Here is a 15244-nt window from a genome sequence, read left to right as displayed (position 1 = left end):
CTGGAGGTTACTCTTCATTTGCGTGCTCTTTATGATCTGATCAGAGTCATACGCTAAAGAGCAAATGTCTTGCATCAGTGTAATTCTGAGTTACGCTGCCTGAGCTACATTTCTCTCCCTGTTGGGTTTCTGATTGCTGTACCAGAAGCAGCATCACAACTTCTTTCATGAAGTAGGTATTGGTGCACGGTCACTGGAAAGTCTCCTTGGGAAAAATGTTTGTGCTAATGTAAGACGCTGGTTTGGAGCAGGGCAGAAACACAGTGGGATGGATCTGGGAAGATAATCAGTGTACTCCATGCTAGGGATATTGCCTGGGTGCCATTCAAGCTTCTGTATCTCTCATTCCTAGTACACATCCATGTTTGGCATGTACTCCACAGGTGAATTCACACAAGGACACAGAGAGAATCCTCTTGGATGTTTTTGGTACCTCCCTTCCTTGGGGCCAAGTCTGCTCTCACTGCAATTAGCAGGAGCTTATGTTGCAGTTCTTGTGCATAAGCCTTGCTCAGCTGAGCAGTCTCCCTGACCTCAGCGGGCTCCTTGTGTGCCTAATTTAGGGTTGGAATTTGCCAGCGGGCCAGCACCCATCAGGATGCTGGTAAGACCTACTCAGTCTATAGACCTGCTGTTTTAGATCATCCCAAAGACTGCTCCTGGTGGGCACTGCCAGAGGGAGCCCACAACACAGACGGGAGCCAGATCTGCTGGATTGTCCCAGCCGTGTGGTGTTCCCCAATCTGTGGGCATCTAATGGGTCGAAGGGGCACTCATGCTTCTAGTGACAGCACATAATGAGAGAGATGAACGTGTGTTTATGGCACAGCGTTTTCATGAGGCGGGAATGATAAATGAGAAGCAAAAGTGTCTCTGGGGCACAGGTAAAGGTGCACTGACACTGTTTTTATAGGTTCTGGGTTGCAAGGACCCTGACTGTCACCCTTCCCTCCTGCAAGGCTGCAAAGGGAAGAGCTAAGGCAGAAAATCCTGCTCTTGTTTTAGCTTCCTTCATGTGCCTGCTAAGGCGTTGCTATGTGAAAATCCTGGCAGGGGGTGGGAAATGCTGTGTCTTTTGGAGCTGAACAAGTTCCTGTGTGTTTAGCAGTTGTGGTGTCCTTGTTTGCTCTTTCCTGTGAGGCATGTGAATGGAGTTCTTTGTACATCCGGACATGTGGTAGTGCCCAGGTACTCCTTGCATATAAAGGAATATTTGTGCAGTGGTAGCTGAGCCATGGAGATGGTAGAAGCAGGTGCCTTGTCTACATTTCATAGGAAAATGGAGTATGTTTTATTGAATAAATCAAGGCTTTGTTAGCTAGGCCACCTTATTCCTGCAGGGAATCCGTAGGAAGGATTTATATTAAGTGTTCTCTGATGATAATGATGCTTTTAAAATAGAATTCAGAATATTATGCCACCTAAATCTTGATAGCCCATTCCTTTAGCTCAGAAATACTAATGCAAGGTGTATCTTGTACTCCATATTTCATGGCTGTTCCAATTTCTTTTCTTTTTGAGCTACATCTTAATGTGGAGTTAGAGGCTTTATCTCCACAGCTACACAGTCCCCCTCACAAGCCTCTCCAGACATGCAATTTAGCAAAAAAAAAGCTTGCTTTGTTCCTCAGCATTATATGGTATAATCAGGAGAATGAATAGAGATGCCAGAAAGATTTATGACTTGATTTTTTCAAAGATGGAGAGGACAACTAATACACAATATTGATTTCATGAGAAACTGGGGAATCTCATATCAGAGAGGCATTTTTTTCAATATCCACTCCAGAAATATTACTCTAAATTAAGTGGGTTTTTTGAGAAACTAAAGGATTAATAGGAAAAGTTTTCAAGATGGACTGCTTTTTTTCTTTTCCAAAACATGAAGATATATTTCGATAATCTAGAATACAGCAGGATTTGGCACTCATTGGCATTTGGCATCCTACCCAATGTTAATCCAACCTTCAGAAAATGTGCCATAACCTCACTACCCCTGAAGCATCATTTCACTGAAAATGTTTTTTTTTTAAATCACCTAAGAGTGCAGCATTTATGGACAATCAAAAAACAAACCAGAACACAGCATTTCAGTTTCAAATCAAACTCTTAGCTGATTTAAACTCTCTCTTTCAAAAGTTCTGAATACAGTTCTATCTTTTTAACTATCCTAAATACAAATGCAACCACTTAGTGACATCTCTGTTTTTTTTTTTTGGCTGGGTTTACGATATTTCTTGAGATCAGCTTTTGGCTCCAAAGGGGTGGTGAGCTGCTCTGCTCCCACCCCTGAGATACTGAGCCTGAAGTCTAATTATGCTCTTTCCTTCTTTCTTGGTTGTTCCCTGCTACAGTGGTGACAAATTTAGCAAAAAACCTCCAGCTGTGCTGAGACTGTGGAAGGAGTTGAGGCTTGGGGTTAGAGCTTGAATTGTATGTAACCTCTTATTTCCTACCCCGTCTGGCTTTGAATGGCAGCTATGCACATTATATGCATACACTTTCTATTGTAGGTTGGTTTTGCGGGGACTTTCACTGCAGTAGATGGACTTTGAACAAATAATTTTAAGCTGGTAACTTTAATCAATGCAATTTTTTCATATTTTTTTCCTTGCAAAACCAGGTTCTTCAATGTCACTTGTAATTCAGCACTAGCTAAATACTGCTGGTTTCCTAGGGAAGACGTGCTATTGTTTAAATCAGAAAGGTGAATATAAATGAAATGCAATATCCTGTCTACCAAACCTATGGGACCTGCCAATGAACAGTTAGTCAAGCTGCAAATGCAACTTAGTTTCCATTCTTCTTCGAATTCCTGCAAAGAAAGATCTGCACAAAGAATGGGGCTCTTAAAATCCCAGTCTAAAACCAGTTGTAATGAAAGTCAGCTACTGTAGGTCTATAGCTCTGGACCTCTGTGCCTTCAGAAATTAAAAGCCCCACTCCTACTGATTTTTTAAAATTAATATTTAATAATGGTAAAAGCATGATTTCCATGCAAGAAAGAACCCTCAGAAGAGGGTTTCTTCCTAACAAACTATTTCTTTTGAGGCAATTCAGAGGACTTGCCTGTCACTGTTGGATGCCGCCCAGAGCCATGTCCAGACCATAGGATCCTATAGCATCTCTTGGCTTCTGGAGTCAAGTGAACCCCTTGTTCACTTGACTGTGAACCCTGATTGTGTGTCCTGCACATCCCTTATCCAGCCTCATATCCCAAATCCTGGGGCACCCAGCATCACAGAGTGAACCAAAACACCTTTGACTCCCAGTCCAAGCACAACTGTAATAACTTCTGTGGTTTATACCTACCTTCTAAAAAGCCTAAATAACTGCTATCAGCTGCTGGGTCTATGGGGCAGCACAACAGAGTGCTAATGAGACCTGCTCCTTGCTACCAGCTCTGTGTGGGCCAGCAGGTGTTATTTTAATCTCCTGGCAATGAACACCTTATTATATAGCTGTGCCTAAGGGCTCAGCAGGTTTGTGCACCACACACAGCATGCTCAGGTGGAAGCTGAGCTTGTGGGTGAGCATTTAGGAGAGAAAAGACAGTTTTCAGTTTCTGCTGATTGCCACCATCTACACACAGATTTACTACTACTGTTCTTGCTGAGATGAGCACTAGCTGGAGGATATTTCTGTTTGGATGGAGAAGGGGAGAGAAAAAGAGAGAAAAGAAGTGTCAGCCCCCAAAATGTGCTTCATAAAAACGTGCATACAGCACACACTTGATGCTTGTACCACAAACTGGTGTGGTAGTGATCCTGCCAGCTCTCCTTTGCCATCCCAAGGATATCAGTATGAAAGGAAGATACAAGGGACACAAATCTTTCCTTTTGTTGCTTTTATCAGGCCTATTTTAATCTGCTTGTCTAAATTAGCCAGAGGTGCTGTTAGTCAGCAGCACAACACCAATTCCTGTGAGCAGGGCCTTGGGGCTTTCTGTCCTGTATCTGAAGAAAGGCACATTAGCATGAGAGATACAGGGAGTTTATTAGATACCCATACTCCATGGTTCTCTCCCGGCTCTATTAGTAATCCAGTCACCAGCTCCTGTCTCTCCCCTTGTTCTACAATTTCACACACTCCTGCTATTGTGTCTGCTGCACTTCTGATTCACAAAGCTTCTTCCTTCAACTTCAAATTACCTTTGCAGAGTAACTCCTGGTAAGAAAATCTTTTAAACCTATTTAATAAGACTATGGCCAGTGCAAGTAGGGGGCAACTGATGTTTAAGGGAAAATGAATAAAGGAAATTTTAATATAAAGAGAACACATCAAAGGTTCTTAAAAAGAAATTGCTAAAGATGTTGCACAAGTGACTTACTGCATACATCTGTGGTTTTTTAAATTGTCTTTTACGTTTTTCAACAATATTTTAATTAAAGGCTTTATTAGCAAGTGCCTCGTAATAAAAGACTGATGTTTTTTATTATTTTCTACTTCATCATTTTTACAAGTGACTTTCTACAAATGTTTTGCTCTAAAAAGGTCATTCTGGGAGAAAGCAAGAAGGAAGTAATAGTGTTAAATCAGTCATGCAAAAGGTGTGATATGAGGCATAGCTTGTTATAATGAATTTTGTTCACTAAGTGAGTCTAATTTCTGGTCACAGCAATTTTGGTGTATTGATTTCCAGCCCCACACTTGCCTGGTAAACAAGATCTCATCACAGGCCCTGGTTTGTGTCAGTAAGTCCTTTCTGCTCAGGCAAATCAAATATTTTACTCTCCAGGTCCTCACAGCTTTCGTGCTCAATTGCATGCAAGCCTCTAAAGGAAGAAGCTCTGAGCTGCAGCTGCAGGGCAGGGCAGGGCAGAGCCTGAAGGGGCTCCCGTCCCCATCAGCGCTCCTGAGCCAGCGACTCCTTGTCCCAGGTCCCTGTGCCAGCTGTTTGCAGCTGCACAGCTTCTCCCTTTGCACCTGGGCACTGTCAGCCCTGACTTGTGTCTGGGCTGTAGCACAGGGGGGCAGGAGGAAGGCTGGCTGCAGCAGCAGAATGCTCAGGGCAGGCCAAGCTGTGTCCTGGTTCCCAGGCTGCTCTAAGGATGTCTCTCAGCTCGCTCTGTGCTCACACCTAGGCTGCTGGACTGATGGAGATCTAGCCTTAGCTTTTTCACAATGCTCTAAAGACATTATATAATTTTCAGATGTAGCAATCAAGCCACTGAGCAACTGGATCCAAAATCTTAAATTTAGATCTGATGGAGAAACAAAGTTCTGAATACAAACTGACTGCTGCTGCTCGGTTGCTTGTGGATTTAGATTGCTGTCTTTAGGTGCCTTTGCAGGTTGCTCGCAAAGTAAAATAAGCTATAAGAAAAACCTCCATACAACCTCAAAAAATAAGAATAAGCTCCTGTTCCCCACCAGTTTAGCCCATCAGTCACTGCTCTTCACCATTCTTGTGGCCAGCTGTCCCAATGACTATACTGTGTGTACTGAGCCAGTGCTGATGTCTCAGCTGTAAGTAACACCCAGCAAGGGAGCACTGCATATATTTAAAGTGTGTAAGGACCCAGCAGATATTGTGCCAAGATTGGATTTTTGTGCCTATCTGAGACCTCCTCCTTGGAGGATTTGTTCTTGAGTGTTGTATAACACCTTCCTTCTGCACTGACCTCTGAGATAATGTGCATCAGGAACATCATATTGTCAAGAGAGCCAGGCAGCAGCTTGGGAGTTGGTACAAGGGCACATGAATAATGGCATTATTTCCAATCAGAAAATTGCTAAATTTAAGTAATTCTATTACTGAATCCAACAGAACACTCTGCAGCTTGGCACCTCATGCAGGGTGTGCACCTACATAAGATTCTGTTCATAACAGGAATCAATAAGGTTCAAAGGAAAAGCTGGAAAAATTCTCCATGAGCATGTGGAAGGGAATACTAAATGTTCAGTGATATTTTTAGCTGATCTCTTGATTTCAAAATTCTCTACATATCCTTCCCTAAAAAAGTGAAATAGTAAGTGACAACCTGAAAAAAACCAACAGAGATGGGAAAAATTCATACAACATGATGATGCTAGATCCCCAGACCATAACAGAAAGGGACAGACACAGTCCTTGATTTAAAACTAACCCCTGTGAGGCTGTCGGTGTGAGCACCAGAATGTGGAGCAATTGTGTGCAGCTGAACATAAAAAAAGTCCTTAAAATGATCCTTCCTCATACAACTGCAACCAAAAGTACTGTCAACAAAGGAAACTGCTCTGCTGAGTGGGGATGGTTCCCTCTTCCAGCCTCTGTAAACAAATGTGGCATCACTGGGTCTGTTGTAAGCAAGCCTGTCAGTACCTGTAAGGTGACTGTCTGTGCCTTAGAACACAGAAGTAATAACTTGCAAAATTAAGACAGTGTAAATTCTAACATTTCCCAGGAGTGTCTGGCTTTGCAGCATTAGGAGTGCTGGTACAAGGCAGGGCTTTTTTTCTTTTATGGTAATACATTTGATTCAGCATTTACAAACAGGAAGTTCTAAAAGTAAGGATGCAAATTCGCTCCCAGAAAAAAAAAAATTAAATTGGGCTTTCCTATCCAAACACAGGAAGATGAGGCAAAACTAATAATGGCAGTGGTGGTTTCTGTCTTGTGTTTCTATGGTCAAAAACGGGAAACTGTCTGACATTGATAAAACTGCTCTTGAAAAGTTGTCATCAAAGGTCTAAATTATTCATTTGAATGCATCGTTACTAAATGCATACTAAACAGGAGCCAGGCTCTTAAAAGACAAGCTAAAAAATACTGGGTTTGTATGTTTCCTCTTTGTTGATTTTTTCTACAGTGGAGCGAGGAAGAGTAATGATGTGCTGGTTTTTACACTGCATTAACTAATTATAGACATTAAAGGCAAAAAACACCTATTATTTTATATAAATCTTCCCCTAGCTGTTGTCATGGCTGACAAATCCAGCTCTTTTTAAACACAGTTTTGCAAACTGCTCTTTCCTTGTACAAGCATGCATCACAGCACAAAACCACCGTAAAATAATGAGTAACAGAATTCCCTTACCTGTCTAGGCCATGTGTCCTTGCAACTTCAAAGGTCACTGAGTTGAGAGATCCTCTGTGAGGGATGCCTTTATTTACTGTAAATGCAGTTTTCTCTCGCTCTCATCTGCAAGCCCCTCTCCATCAGGCTTCTCCCGTAGCGTCTGCAAAACACAATGCATCCAGTGTGAGCACATGCTGTGTTGCAACGGTAGAATCACATGGAATCACCTGGATTTTGTTAAAACTGGAGTCCAAGTAGACTCACTGTGATAGAACGCTGCGTGTGTGAATGTTTTTGCTTTTGTTCTTTACACACCGTGCCAATATTGGGGGGTGGGATGTGACAAGTAATATATTTTTCACTATCCCAACTGTTTTAGCCCTAAAGGGAAATCATGCAAAAAGCAGGCTAGCAGAAGTTACTCATTGCATGAAGGGTATGGAATCAATAATATACTTAATTACATCATCAAGAAAGGGTTTTTTATATGCTAAAATCAAAAGAGGATTTGACCTCAGTCTAGGGTGATGAAACATGAGCACAGATCTCACTAAATAACCACCAATATGTGCCCATTTATATGTTCTTAGGACACCTATGACCTGATTCCTGCTTTGTATTCCTTCCCTGAGGGAGCAGGACAAGGTGGCTGAGAGCACCCAGGTCACCAAGGCTCTAAGGGAGATAATCTCTCAGAACACGGGATTAAAACCTTACTGAGAGAAGGGTGACATCAACTGTTTCCTAGTCCCCCTCTTCCTTTTCGAGTCCCAGAGGATGACTTTCTTTCTAAGGGTCAAAAACACCCTGAGACCAGTTCAGACAAAACACCTAAGCAGACAGCTCACATAGCCTGGGGACCATTTGCATCCATCACTTTGGGTAAGGAAGGGCCAAGATTCACCCTGTAACTGAAGCACCCCACTGCTGGCAGCTTTCGGGACTAAAAGCAGGAAGCACGTACAGAAATCTCCAGTAAATTCAAACAGGTTGCTCTTCTCTGATGGGAAAAAGATATCTCTGAAGTATTGCTGCACCTGAGGTTCCTGAAAACACTTCTTGAAACTATTTAGTTGGGCAAGCATTTGGTTGCTTAAGTGAAAATGACACATCAAAGCCTAATTTTGTCAGTTCTTGATTTTCTAGTACCTAAGAACCCAGGATGAATTAACACTGTAGTAGAGGAATATGACTTCTGCACTTCTATGTTTCATTATTTCAGCATAGCATTCAAAGGAATTATTTTCTGGTTTTGATTTTGGGTGTATTCCCTTGTTCCCATGTAAACATGAGGCACAATTGCACCATTTAATGGCTAAGAAAAGAAAGGCAACACCAAGAAAGCTGGTTTCTTACCTATGTCTGATTGCCTGGAGTTCTAAATTAATTATCCCTCTTAAGGGAAAATGGATGTTGAATGGGGAATAAAGCGCAGCTGTTGAAGCAGGGTATAAATAGGAAAAGGTTTTAGAGGGGGAAAAAAGGTGCACTTTGAGGTAAATAGATTTGTAAGGCAGCATTGCTCTTGGATTTGGACTATTGGGATGAATTCAGCACTGACATAATGGACACATCAGGGCTTGGGGGAGATGCCATGGGACAACCCTGCTCTGCAGTCCATGGGATTTCAGAGAGCAATATCCCATATAAACATATTTATGTGGTTAGACAGACCATTACTTTGATAATATTCTTGGACAACACTTCTGGCACTATATGGCTCCTGTTTAATCTCAGTCAGCACCAACCACTTAAAAAGTCTGCATAGTTTACCTGAATTAAAACAGGCCTTTTTCATTCTGGGAAAATAGTTTTTGTTTCTCTCTCTGTGTCTCACTAGTCACAGCATCTGAATCACCACTTGAAAAGAGAATCAAATGTAGGCCAAGTGATTAGCAGAGTAGAGCAATGCTAGATTCTTCAATTTATGGCTCCCCAGATATGATAAAAGGAGAGGGGAAGCCTCACAAAAAGGGTTTTTTTTTTTTGTTTTTTTTTTTTTTTTTTTTTTTGTTAAGCATGCAAAGTTTGGTAAAAAAAAATCTTTTAAGGCTTAAAACTCCTGTGAATACTGTAGCACTGAGTTTCATGCTAACTTTTAAAGCAAATAGAGTTTTCAAAACCGGAAAAGTTCACATTGCTTAGATACAAGTGTGTTCCTTCCTCTCTGCCTCTCCAATGTTTGTTAATCTGTTACCCACCTTAAAGAAAGATTCCTGTTCCTCCTTGGAATCTGAGCAGAAAATCAATTAACTATAGTATTAATGAGGCCTGATTACAGGTTCTCCCCTGCCTGTGGTTGTCTTCACCTCCCTTTTCTGCCATTATTTAACTAGGCATATGAAAAAATCTTATCTATTCCTTTCTTTCATCAAACATTGCTGATTAGAGCACCTGCTTTTTATGACTTCCCTGATACACATAATTTTAGATTAGAGTGTTTGGAACAGGCCATCTTAATGAGGAACTGCTGGGACAGAATTTCATACTAGCATTGTCAGTGCTCATTAATGGTGTTTATTCAGGATTATTTGTGATGGAGATAGATTCTAGATTCAGGGGGTTCCTTCTTCCTTACTGGCATCCAAAACATCTTCTGTGATATTCCTTCGTGGGATATGCAAAGAAGGATGAGATTTCTCTCCTTAGTGTCTTATGAATCCAGCACAACTCAAAGTTGTCTCCTGGGGTCAGACATCCAAGTCATTCTTTTACTCCTAAACGTGGTGGTACCACTGCCTTTCAATGCCAGATTGGGAGCCTTATGTCACCTGCTTGGGAGGGAGCTGGCCAAGGCTGCAGCCTGTGCTCGGGATAAGGGCTTTGTAGCTGGGATAAGGGCTTTGCACCTGGATACAACCCTACAGCTGCTCCACCTGCTTCAGGCTGCCATGGATCAGCTGCAGCTGAGTTACATTCCTGGCTCAGGAGGTGCAAATCTCACTTCTTGACCTCAGGTCTGGCATCTGGACAGGAAATTGTCTCCCGCGTAGAAGATCGTATTGGGATGATTTGAGTTATCTATCCTAATATACAGCTCCCAGCCTGATTAATATGAATTATCCCCACTTTATGCCTCTGGCAGTCTTTCTTCTGCTGAAGGCACAACAGAGTGCCAGCAGATCTATACAGGTTGATCAATAAAGGTTTTTGGCACATGAACAGGCTCTGGAGAAAGAGAGTATTACTGCTCTAGGCAAAGCCTCCTCTTCTAAGCTTTGTGCATGAAGCCAGGTCTTTGACTAGAAAATTGCTAAAACCTGGACTAACCAGAGGTGTTAGAACAGATTGGACCCTAAAATTCAGATTTTTGGAAGAGCTGAATGAAGCATGAAGAGGAGCAGGGATGGGGAAGGAAGGGGGCAGAGGAATATGTACCAGTACATAAGAATTTTGGGGAGGCCAGCCAAAGGAGGCAAGCCAAGTCTGCCTGCTCCTGCTCCTGAATTGTGAGCTCAAAACCCATGGCATGTCCAAGACCTCAGGCTGGAAAAGGGTGGTTACTGAAGAAAACCCCAGTGTGAGCAGTATTCTTCTGACTTTTTGGGAAAGGGGCATCTTCCAAGGCTGTAATACTGTCACTATTCCAGAACTGAAGCAAAGGGCAAGGAAATAGGGAAAAATCAGAGACCAGGAATGCTGGAAGAGGAGGAGGCTGAAGTCTGATGCAGCAAGACTGCAGCACAGGGAATTAGGATGGGAGAGCTCACCCTGGACAGGAATTACAAGACATCCATGCACTTCAGAGAACAAATAAACACAATTGCCATCACCCATGAATGCACACATTTTTTTTCTTAGCACATGGTATAAAGACCTTTTGTAACTCTTTAATTTAAACCAGTGAAATTGGAGCAACATAAAATTCATTTCTCTGGGTCCTGTTCTGTAAGCATCAATTATAATGTCTAATCTACATGAAGTGATGCTAAGTTTAGTAACCAGCTCTTTATTATGCAGCACCCAAAAGCATTCAAATATATTCACATTAAGATGTAAGATCACACAAATGTTAATTGTAGAAACATCCAAGTGCTAACAGTTATTTTTTTGCCTCCTAAGGCTATAAACAGCTATTTTGATTGGATTGCCACGTTCCTCTAAAATACACACTTTCAAAGAGAAATTTCTCAATTGGACAGTGGGCACAAAGCAATGTACTGTCAGGAAGGAGAGAAATCTTAGAGACCTTTATTTATGACAAAGACATTGGAAATCAATGTTTGATGCTTGCTGTAAAAGAATTTCACTTGGTGGCAGAGGAAGGAGGGATGCATTGCTGTGAGCATGTAAATCATTTATGCACCCAACTAAAAATTTACTCAACACCTCCAGCTTTTGCCTAAGATATGGCTGGGACAAAACCTGAGAACTGCTGCCTCTTCTCCAAGGTCATGGATCTTGTCATTTAAAGGATTATTTGATTTTGTTCTATATTTGACATTTTATTGGCCTCTCAATTGTTTTGGAATAAAATTGTGTATTCTTTTGACTTCCTTTCAGTATTCTCTGCAGCCTAATGTTTTTTTTTTTTTCCGTATAGCAGATTACTGTGGATCTTTTGTCTTTAATATTACAAATTTTGCCACCGCTTACCTTTTGCTGTGTCTTCTCTTTCTCTCTTGTCATTATTTCTTCCTCTGTGTCCATTCATTCCTCTGCTTGTGCTGATTTCTTTCCCCCAAAAGTAATCTTTGCTGTAATAGCTCACTTGTTAGTCTCTCTCTTCCTTCACTTTAATTCATGTTCAATTCTCCTGACTCTATTTTCTTGTTTAGGGGCCTTAAAAGGACCACTGAAACAAATCATAACAAAAAACACCATCCAGAAAATGAAAGGAATAATATGGTACATAAACTCATTTCAGCAAGGATAAATAATTTAAAAAAATAAAGTATGAATATGGAAGAGATAATCTTATCACTTAAAGCAGTTTTGATTTTGTATGAAAGAAGAGCTGGCATATATTGTAATACATCATTTCATAAGGTACAGTGCAACTGGGCCAGGATCATGGCATATTGCAAAGGATGTTTTCTGAAGGCATTTTGTATCACTATCTCTTTTTCTTTTGATGATTTGACCTTTCAATAGGTCATGGCTGCTTCTGTCTCTTCTTTTGCACCCTAAGTTTATGACCCTACCCCTCTCTTACAGCTCGGAGGCAAGAGAAAAATGACATTACAAGAAACTATTATGCAAAGAGCATCAGGAAGTAATGGGTTTTAACAGTATGGACCATACCTTGGCATAACCACAAACCTCATTCATCATTCAGGAATCATTTACTTTTCATAGTGGTGAATTATCCCTGCTTGAGTTGTACCTTCATCTCTTAGTTAAAACTCATGTTGTAACCTAAAAACTTTAAAATTAAATAAATAACTAAATTACCCTTACAGTACTGGAATAGCTGAATTGCAAACAAACAAATGAGCAAAAAAAGACTCCAAAGCTTTCCAGATGGCTGGTTCCCACTGATGTACATTTTTTCTCTGGAGCTTCAAAACATGTTTAAATTATGAAATTTGGTGTGATTACAAGAACTTGGCAAGCACTCATTAAGGTTTTAGTCTGAGAAGTGATACTACAGAGATGGAGAACAGAAGATGAGCAGTTTTGGAGCTGCATGGCTGTTCTTGTGTGTGCACAGCCTCGTCAGTGTGGCTTGTGGAGCTCAGCTCTCCGGTCCCCAGGGTCTGACTTTTTCATGTGCTGCCCTCCTGCTGTTTCCTTGGGCCAAATCCATCCTCAGCAGAGCTGGTGAAACTGGTGAAATTGCATCAATAATTTACTTGACTTCATTTGCTCAGAACTGCTTGCTTGGTATGCCCTGTGTTCTGTCCCAGCCTCTGCTGGGACAAGTCACCAGGTGACTTGGTACCTGTTTCTGCTCCTCACAGCCAGTGAGTGCCTGGTCATGCTGCAAATCCCTTTGTGCTGCTGGGGCAGACCCACTGCTCCACAGGGAGAGCCCCTGCCTTTGCTGGGAGAGCAGAACGTGGGGAAAGGCTTGTGGGAGGCAGCAGCAGCAACAGATATGGAAAGTGAGGGGGAGTGGAGGATGACAGAAAAAGAAAGACAGAAAAAATATATTTACTATCTGTTTTGAATATGTTCTGAGGCTGGCAATGATGAATTATAATGAGTGTATCCCACCCTCCAGCCTGGGATCAAGCTGACAAGCAGGATCAGGTCTTGTGCACCAAGTGCAGGGGAAACACACCCCAGTGGAGCAATGGTGGGGATGAAGACTGGTGAAGATTGTGCCTCTCCCAGCAATTCATACTTGAGACAAGTGGGAACCTCCTTTTGCATGTCAGCTCCTCCTGGCTGCAATCACAAAGCCCCTTTCCAGCTCCTTCAAGCCCATCCACTGTCAGCTCTTTAGGGCCCTGTCACACAGCCTGAGGGAGGAGAAATCCAGCACCTCCCTATTGCATGCCTGAACAAGGCTGCTAGTAAGGACACCACCTTGTTTTTCTGATGCAGCCTGTTGTCCAGGTGATGTCGGAAGGAAGTTCTTTACCAGCCTGATACTGGAGACTGCTCCCCTCTTCATGGCAAGGGCAGGTTGGTCACTGATACCTCAAGATCCACAGTTGTGGGCAGTATTAGCCTAGAGAAGGGAGGGAGCACAAACCAAACAGACAAAGAAAGTTCCAAAGGTGGCTTTGTAGTAAAAAAACTTACCCTTGGAGTTAGCAAGAATATTATATTACAGCATTGTTGTGTACTGTGTGTTGCTGCAGACAGCCATCCCCTGCTCAGCAGCAGACAATAGACAATCTGAATAGACTCTGAATAGACTCTGAATTATTCAGCTGTAGTTTAATTATGGATGTGGCAACAATTCATGTCCAAAGGAGGGAGGAGGAGGGGAACTGCAGTTCCCCTGTGTTAACCTGGTGGACCTTGTGTAATCCTCACCTCACTGGTCCCCAGGAACTGCTTTGGCAGGGCACTGATGTTGCATTGGTGCTGCCTAAGTGCGTGCCCTGCAGCAAGCAGGTACATAAGCATTCAAGAGACCAACCTGCTCTGTACCTATCAAAGTGTGGTTTGCTGTCTGCTCCTCGGATTTATTGCCAAAAGATAGTTCCTTTGGGGCTCAACCAGCTGCTCTCTTATGCATTTGTGGACTCCTGCCATGTGTCACTGTCAGTATATGAATTAAAAACAAATGCTGGAAGTACAGGGAAGAGATAAATAACAGCATAGCAAGAGGAGATGTGCTTAAGCCCACACAGTGGACTTGGTGTGACTCCTTTCTAATAACTGACTGTCCATCAAGTCATGTAATAACCTGCAGATGGCTCAGCAGTGGGCGGCATTAATATCCTTGGGCCCCTCTGGCACACAGGTGCCCCGCCCTGTCCTTCCACCCTCTCCTTTCACCAGCAGACAGCCTTGCCCCTGGCTGCTGTCAGGTGAAGTACACAGCAGGAACTCGCTGTCACACAAAACATGGCTGGCTGGCTCCCAGGGGGCTTGTCCCCCTCCCCTGGGTGAGGAGCAAGCACAGACCAGGCCACCTGACTTTTTGCAATGGTACCAGAGCAGACACATGACAAGTGGCAGAAGAATTGAGATATCATGGCTATTTAGAGAGTGTGCTGACATGATTTCTTTTGTTTATTCACTGTTGTATCCAGGATCATGGTCTGACTACACACACTGCCATTTTCAAGGGCCATCTCTGATGTCAAAGCAGTATGGAAAGCCTCTGGATACTCCATAAGCACTTGAACTTGCATTGTACAAATACAGACTCAGGTGACATCTAAGTGCTTTCTGCACCTTAGTAATCCAACCACATCATCCAACAACTCAGAGAAGTGTTAAGAGAAAACAACATGAGCCCTGGAAAAGGAAGAACAGGAACATGTCTATAGGAGGGGAAACAGAGTAATGCTATTGGTTAAGGTACTTCTCCTGGAAGATCTAATGGGAAGTACAGAGTAGCAGATACAGGAAATGTATACAGACATCTGGAAGGGACCCTCGTCTGCAAGCACTGTGTCATACAATCCACAATAAAAACACAAACCCCACAAGCTGAAGAGTCCCTAGAAGTCACTGTTTACATTGGAGGGCTAATGCAAAAATTTGCAGTGATGCAACTTTGGAACTGAAATTCACTGATGGTGAATTTTTTTAACTCTATCATTATAAACAAGTCACAAGTGGTTAGATACTAGGAAAATGGGTTTTGAAAAGCATTTGATGGGATAGAAAAGAAA

The 15244-nt window shown here is 42.3% G+C and overlaps 1 long non-coding RNA gene across 1 annotated transcript in view; it reads right to left on the bottom strand.

Annotated features, from left to right (window-relative positions):
- LOC137471630 (uncharacterized) overlaps nt 1-12799 on the bottom strand; it is a 47289-nt gene extending 34490 nt beyond the window's left edge. The window contains exons 1-3 of the long non-coding RNA XR_010997727.1: nt 12246-12799; nt 11598-11796; nt 7020-7161 (exon numbers count right to left, since the gene is read on the bottom strand). This is a non-coding gene — a long non-coding RNA (uncharacterized lncRNA). The remainder of the gene's footprint in view (nt 1-7019; nt 7162-11597; nt 11797-12245) is intronic.
- Between the last annotated feature and the right edge of the window lie 2445 nt (nt 12800-15244).

Source organism: Anomalospiza imberbis, chromosome 3, assembly GCF_031753505.1.
Source record: "Anomalospiza imberbis isolate Cuckoo-Finch-1a 21T00152 chromosome 3, ASM3175350v1, whole genome shotgun sequence".
Classification (NCBI taxonomy): Eukaryota; Metazoa; Chordata; class Aves; order Passeriformes; family Viduidae; genus Anomalospiza; species Anomalospiza imberbis.
The sequence above is the reverse complement of the archived record's forward strand: the minus strand, read 5'-3'. Positions and strand labels throughout refer to the sequence as shown.